Source organism: Salvelinus fontinalis, chromosome 8, assembly GCF_029448725.1.
Source record: "Salvelinus fontinalis isolate EN_2023a chromosome 8, ASM2944872v1, whole genome shotgun sequence".
Taxonomy (NCBI): domain Eukaryota; kingdom Metazoa; phylum Chordata; class Actinopteri; order Salmoniformes; family Salmonidae; genus Salvelinus; species Salvelinus fontinalis.
This window is the reverse complement of record NC_074672.1, coordinates 46,793,124-46,799,283: the sequence shown is the minus strand read 5'-3', so window position 1 is coordinate 46,799,283 and position 6,160 is coordinate 46,793,124.

Here is a 6,160-nt window from a genome sequence, read left to right as displayed (position 1 = left end):
TAAGAGTCAAAATAACAAACCACTTTCAAAATGAGCACCACACACACACACACACACACACACACACACACACACACACACACACACACACACACACACACACACACACACACACACACACACACACACACACACACACACACACACACACACAGGCCTTCCTCCTCGCCCCCACAGCCATGGGAACCACTCAGTCCCAGAGAATAAGGAGGATTAATCCTCATGTCTCCTATCAACTAGCTAGTGGGGTACAACGGAATATAATCCACCTGACTCCTGTCAACTAACTAGTGGGGTACAACGGATCATAATTCCCTGGAAAAATCATGAAGGGAATGACCAATGAGCCAAATGAACGATGAAGGAACTCAATGATAAACAACAACTAGGCCTGCGTCACTGGAAAATATCTAGTGAGTGGACAAAGGCCTTTTGTCCTAAATTGCCCCCTATTCCCTATAGAGTGCACTACTTTTCACCAAGGCTAGAGGGAATAGGGTGCCATTTGTGATGCATCCAAGATATTATCTTCCAATGTGCTGTAGATAAACAACATACCCACAGCAACAGATTCAGTGAAGCATCCGTGTGATAACCAGGAAGCCATAACTACATGATGCCAACTTGCTTGCTGAGAGACCAGCTGTTGACTTTCCATTTTCACATTTCCAGCTCCAGCTCAGCTCCAGCTATCTCTGTGAGTGGTGGTCGATAGCCACACAATAGTGTGTGTGTGTGTGTGTGTGTGTGTGTGCGTGTGTGTGTGTGTGTGTGTGTGTGTGTGTGTGTGTGTGTGTGTGTGTGTGTGTGTGTGTGCGTGCGTGTGTGTGAGTGAGTAGTTGTTCATTTCCAGGACCCAGCAGGGGAGGTCACGGTGTCAGTATGGCATACGTCTAGAGCAGTGTTTCCACAAACTCAGTCCTCGGAACCCCAAGTGGTGCACGTTTTGGCTCGCTTAAGGGACTCTTCTCCTGGTTCATCTCTCTGTAGGTGATTGCTTTGTTATGGAAGGTTTGGGAATCACTTCTTTTTAGGTGGTTGTAGACTTTAACGGCTCTTTTCTCTCTCTCTGTCTAGCTCTCTCCAACTCTCTCTTTCTCTCTATTTATCTCTCTCAAGAGGAGTCCCTCTACCAGAAGTCTACAGGCTACAGATAACAGCTCCTTATAAAATACCTCTCACCAGGCTGACAATATGTCCCACAGCACATTAGACTCTAAAGTCTCCACAGTGTTGTAAAGCTAATGTTGATTCATAACAAAGTATGCCAGCCTGACTGTTTTCACAGATGGCCATATGGGCCCTGGTCAATAGTAGCACGCTATGAAGGGCCTAGGGTACCATTGGATCACACCGCTGTCTCTACAAGCAAAAAAAATGATGCTGCGGAAGATAGCTGCCGTTTTACGGGCTCCTGGCCAATTCTGAGTTTTTTGTATGGGGTTTTTCTCTTCTTCTTTTTTTGTGCATAATGTTTCCGCCATCATTTCATATGACGGATGTATTCTATCAAGAACTGTAATATCCTACGTTTCTCTGAGTCGTGGCTGAACAAGGACATGGATAATACACATCTAGTTGGTTTTTCTATGCGTCGACAGGATCAAACGGTAGCCTCGGGTAAAGGGGGAGGTTTGTGTCTCTTTGTTAACAACAGCTGCCAACCCGCGAGACTATAATCTATCAGATATGACAGACACTTCAAAACATACTTCCCTTTGAAATCTGTTTTCCCATGTATGAATCTGTTATTCAATGAGTTTCTATGGGCTAATAGCATTAAATCATTTTGGTCTATATTTGTTTTTTAAATCTAAATGAGCCTTGGTATGACCATGATCCTTGGTATGACAGTACAACAATAAACTATGAGCTACACCTTTAGTTAATACAACTACTGACAGGAGCCGTGTGACACACAGATAGGGAGCCTGTCAAATCCAATACAATGTTATCCGTCACATGCTTGGTAAACAGCAGGTGTAGACTAACAGTGACATGCTTGGTAAACAACAGGTGTAGACTAACAGTGACATGCTTGGTAAACAACAGGTGTAGACTAACAGTGACATGCTTGGTAAACAACAGGTGTAGACTAACAGTGACATGCTTGGTAAACAGCAGGTGTAGACTAACAGTGACATGCTTGGTAAACAACAGGTGTAGACTAACAGTGACATGCTTGGTAAACAACAGGTGTAGACTAACAGTGACATGCTTGCTTTACGGGCCCTTCCCAACAATTGCAGAGAGAAAGAAAATAGAGACATAATAGAAAAGTAATTACACATAATAATAATAAAAGTAATAATAAATGCACGATGAGTAATGATAACTTGGCTATATACAGTACACGGGGTACCTGTACTGAGTCAAGGTAATTGACGTAGATAGTGGATGTACAGCGCCCTCAGAAAGTACTCACACTTGTTCCACATTATGTTGTGTTACAGCCTGAAGTAATTTGCTTGGACTCATTTTTCTCTGTGCAATAATAGTGTTTAACATGGTTTTTCGAATGACTACCTCATCTCTGTACCCCACACATACAATTATCTGTAAAGTCCCTCAGTCAAGCAGTGAATTTCAAACACAGATTCAACCACAGGACTAGGGATGTTTTCCAATGCCTTGAAATTGAATATCCCTTTGAGCATGGTGAAGTCATTAATTACCCTTTAGATGGTGTATCAACACATCCCGTCACTACAAAGATACAGGCGTCCTTCCTAACTCAGTTGCCGGAGAGGATGGAAACCGCTCAGGGAGTTCATCATGAGGACAATGGTGACTTTAAAATAGTTACACAGTTTAATGGCTGTGATAGGAGAAAACTGAGGATGGATCAACAACATTGTAGTTACTCCACAATACTAACCTAATTGATAGAAAATAAGGAAGCATGCATCCTGTTTTCAACAAGGCACTAAAGTAATACTGCTAAAAATGTGGCAAAGCAGTTCACTTTATGTCCTGAATACAAAAGTGTTATGTTTGGGGAAAATCCAATACAACACATTACTGAGTAACTCTCTTCATATGTTCAAGCATAGTGGTGGCTGCATTATGTTATGGGTATGCTTGTAATTGTTAAGGACTGGGCAGTTTTTCAGGATATAAAATAAACTGAATGGAGCTAAGCACAGGTAAAAATCCTAGAGGATTTTTAAATTCAGGCTGTAACACAACAAAATGCGGATAAGTCAAGGGGTCTGAATACTTTCTGGAGGCTCTGTACATTTAACTCGGAATAAAGTGACTATGCAACAGGATAGACATCAAACAGTTGCAGCAGCAAATGTGATGACAAAAAAAAAGGTCAACGCATATAGTCCAGGTAGCTATGGTTAACCATTAAACAAACGTTTTAGCAGTCTTATGGCTTGGGGGGTAGAAGCGGTTCAGTGTTCCTGATGGTTCCAGACTTGGTGCATCGGTACAACTTAACGTGCGGTAGCACAAAGATCAACCTATGACTTGGGTGCCTGGAGTCTTTGAAAAGTTTTAGGGACTTCCTCTCACACTGCCTGGTATATAGTTCCTGGATGATCTACTTGGCCGTACGCACTACCCTCTGTAGCGCCTTGCGGTCGGATGCCATGCAGCTGCCATACAAAGCAGTGATGCAGCCAGTCAAGATGCTCTCGATGGTGCAGCTGTAGAAGAGGATCTGAGGATCTGTGGGCCCATGCCAAATCGTTTCAGCCTCTTGAGGGGGAAGAGGCGTTGTCGTGCCCTCTTCATTACTGTGTTGGTGTGTGAGGACCATGATAGATACTTACTGATGTGGACACCGAGGACCTTGAAGCTCTCGAACTGCTCCACTACAGCCCTGTCGATGTGAATTGGGGCGTGACCGGTCCTCCGTTTCCTGTAGTCCACGATCAGCTCCTTTGTCTTGCTGACGTTGCGGGAGAGATTGTTATCCTGGCACCACACTGCCAGGTCACTGACCTCCTCTCTATAGGCTGTCTCATCATTGTCAGTTGTGGCGTCAGCAAACTTAATGATGGTTTTTGGTGTCATATGTGGCCACGCAGCTGTTGGTGAACAGGGAGGGGACTGAGCACACACCCCTGAGGGGCCTTTGATTTCAAGGTCAGCGTGGCGGATATGTTATTGCTTACCCTCACCACCTGGGGGCGACCCGTCAGGATGTCCAGGATCCAGTTGAAGAGGGAGGTGTTCAGTCCTAGGGAACTTAGCTTAGTGATGAGCTTAGAGCTTAGGGGTTTGAATGGTGAGCTTTAGTCAAAGAACAACATTCTCACGTAGGTGTTGCTTTTGTCCAGGTGGGAGAGGGCAGTGTGAAGTGCAATAGAGATTGCATCATCTGTAGATCTGTTGGGGCGGTATTTGAATTGGAGTGGGACCAGGGTGTCTGGGATGATGGTGTTGATGTGAGCCATGACCAGCCTTTCAAAACTTTTCATGGCTACAGACATGAGTGCTACGGGTCGGTAGTCATTTAGGCAGGTTACCGTAGTGTTCTTGGGCACAGGGACTATGGTGGTCTGCTTGAAACATGTTGGTATTACAGACTCGGACAGGGAGAGGGTGAAGACAGTTGGTCAGCGCATGTTTGGAGTACACGTTCAGGTAATCTATCTGGCCCTTGTGGCCTTGTGAATGTTGACCTGTTTAAAGGTCTTACTCACATCGGCTGCGGAGAGCGCCATCTCACAGTCATCCGGAACAGCTGATACCTTCATGCATGTTTCATTGTCACTTGTCTCAAAGCGAGCATTGAAGTAATTTAGCTCGTCTGGTAGGCTCGTGTCACTGGGAAGCTTCCGGCTGTGCTTCCCTTTGTAGTCTGTAATGGTTTGTAAGCCCTGCCACATCCGACGAGCGTCAGAGCCGGTGTAGTACGATTTGATCTCAGTCCTGTATTGAAGCTTTGCCTGGTTGATGGTTCGTCGGAGGGCGTGGCGGGATTTCTGATAAGATTCTGGGTTCTTATAAGCTTCCGCTCCTTGAAAGCGGCAGCTCTACCCTTTAGCTCGGTGCGAATGTTGCCTGTAATCTATGGCTTCTGGATGGGGTATGTAGGTGCAGTCACTGTGGGTGTTACGCACGCCTCTGAGAAGAGGGAACGCAACTCCCTGCTACAACTCAACTCTCTGAAGTGCAAGAGGTATGGACTGTAGGTGCGAGTAAGGATGACACAAAAGCAGAATTTACCGTTTACTAGAATTTATTTTCTTACACGGTAATATGGGGAAAAGGGGCTGGACGGAACCAAAGAAAAGAAAGTAAATATCAAAGTTTCCCCTCTCCTATCTAACCTGCCTACCCACTTAACTTACCTAACTAAACACCGCCTGGTGCCCTAACCAAAATACAGGGGGTGGTCCGCCCAGGTCTTACCTAGTGTGCCTAGACAGTAAATATACTACGGGTATATGTATGCCCTCGGGCCTCTTGCCTAAGCACTCCCAAAGTGCCTTCTCCTTCCCCCCCCTGGGAACAAACGAAACAGAGTAATTATTAATGATTTCACAAACACTCAAACACAGGACATAGAAAAACTGCTACCAACAACAACAGTACATACCACACTTTCTGATACACAACCCACACTATATCACAATCTAATTTTTCTCTCTCTCAATCTCCAAATCTCTACTCCTTATCTCATCTCTCTTCTCTCCCTCTCTCTCTCTCTCTCTCCTGGGCAGAACACTGGCTTTTATCTTCAGGTGGCAATGGTGATTAGTGTCAGCTGCTTCTTGACGAGGGGGCGGGGTCAGCTCCAATCATCAATTAGCCTGTGGTAGACCAATCAGCTGGTTGGGGAGTACTTCCGGAAGCCATCTCCTGAAACACACACTCATATACAAAATAGAACACAGAAACTGGGGAACGTAACAGTGGGGACAATGTCGTTGATGCACTTATTGATGAAGCCAGTGACTGATGTGGTGTACTCCTCAATGCCATCGGAATAATCCCAGAACATATTCCATTCTGTGCTGGAATATGGAATCTGGGTCAACAGTGAAAACAATGTCCTCAGCAAATGTCAAATTGGCAAACCAAAATACCGTACAGACCACGTGTACACATCCTTATTGACAAACAAACCAAAACCAGAGCAAAGTCCTCCTATGCTTTGTTGATTTCAATAAGCTTTTGACTCAATTTGGCATGAGGGTCT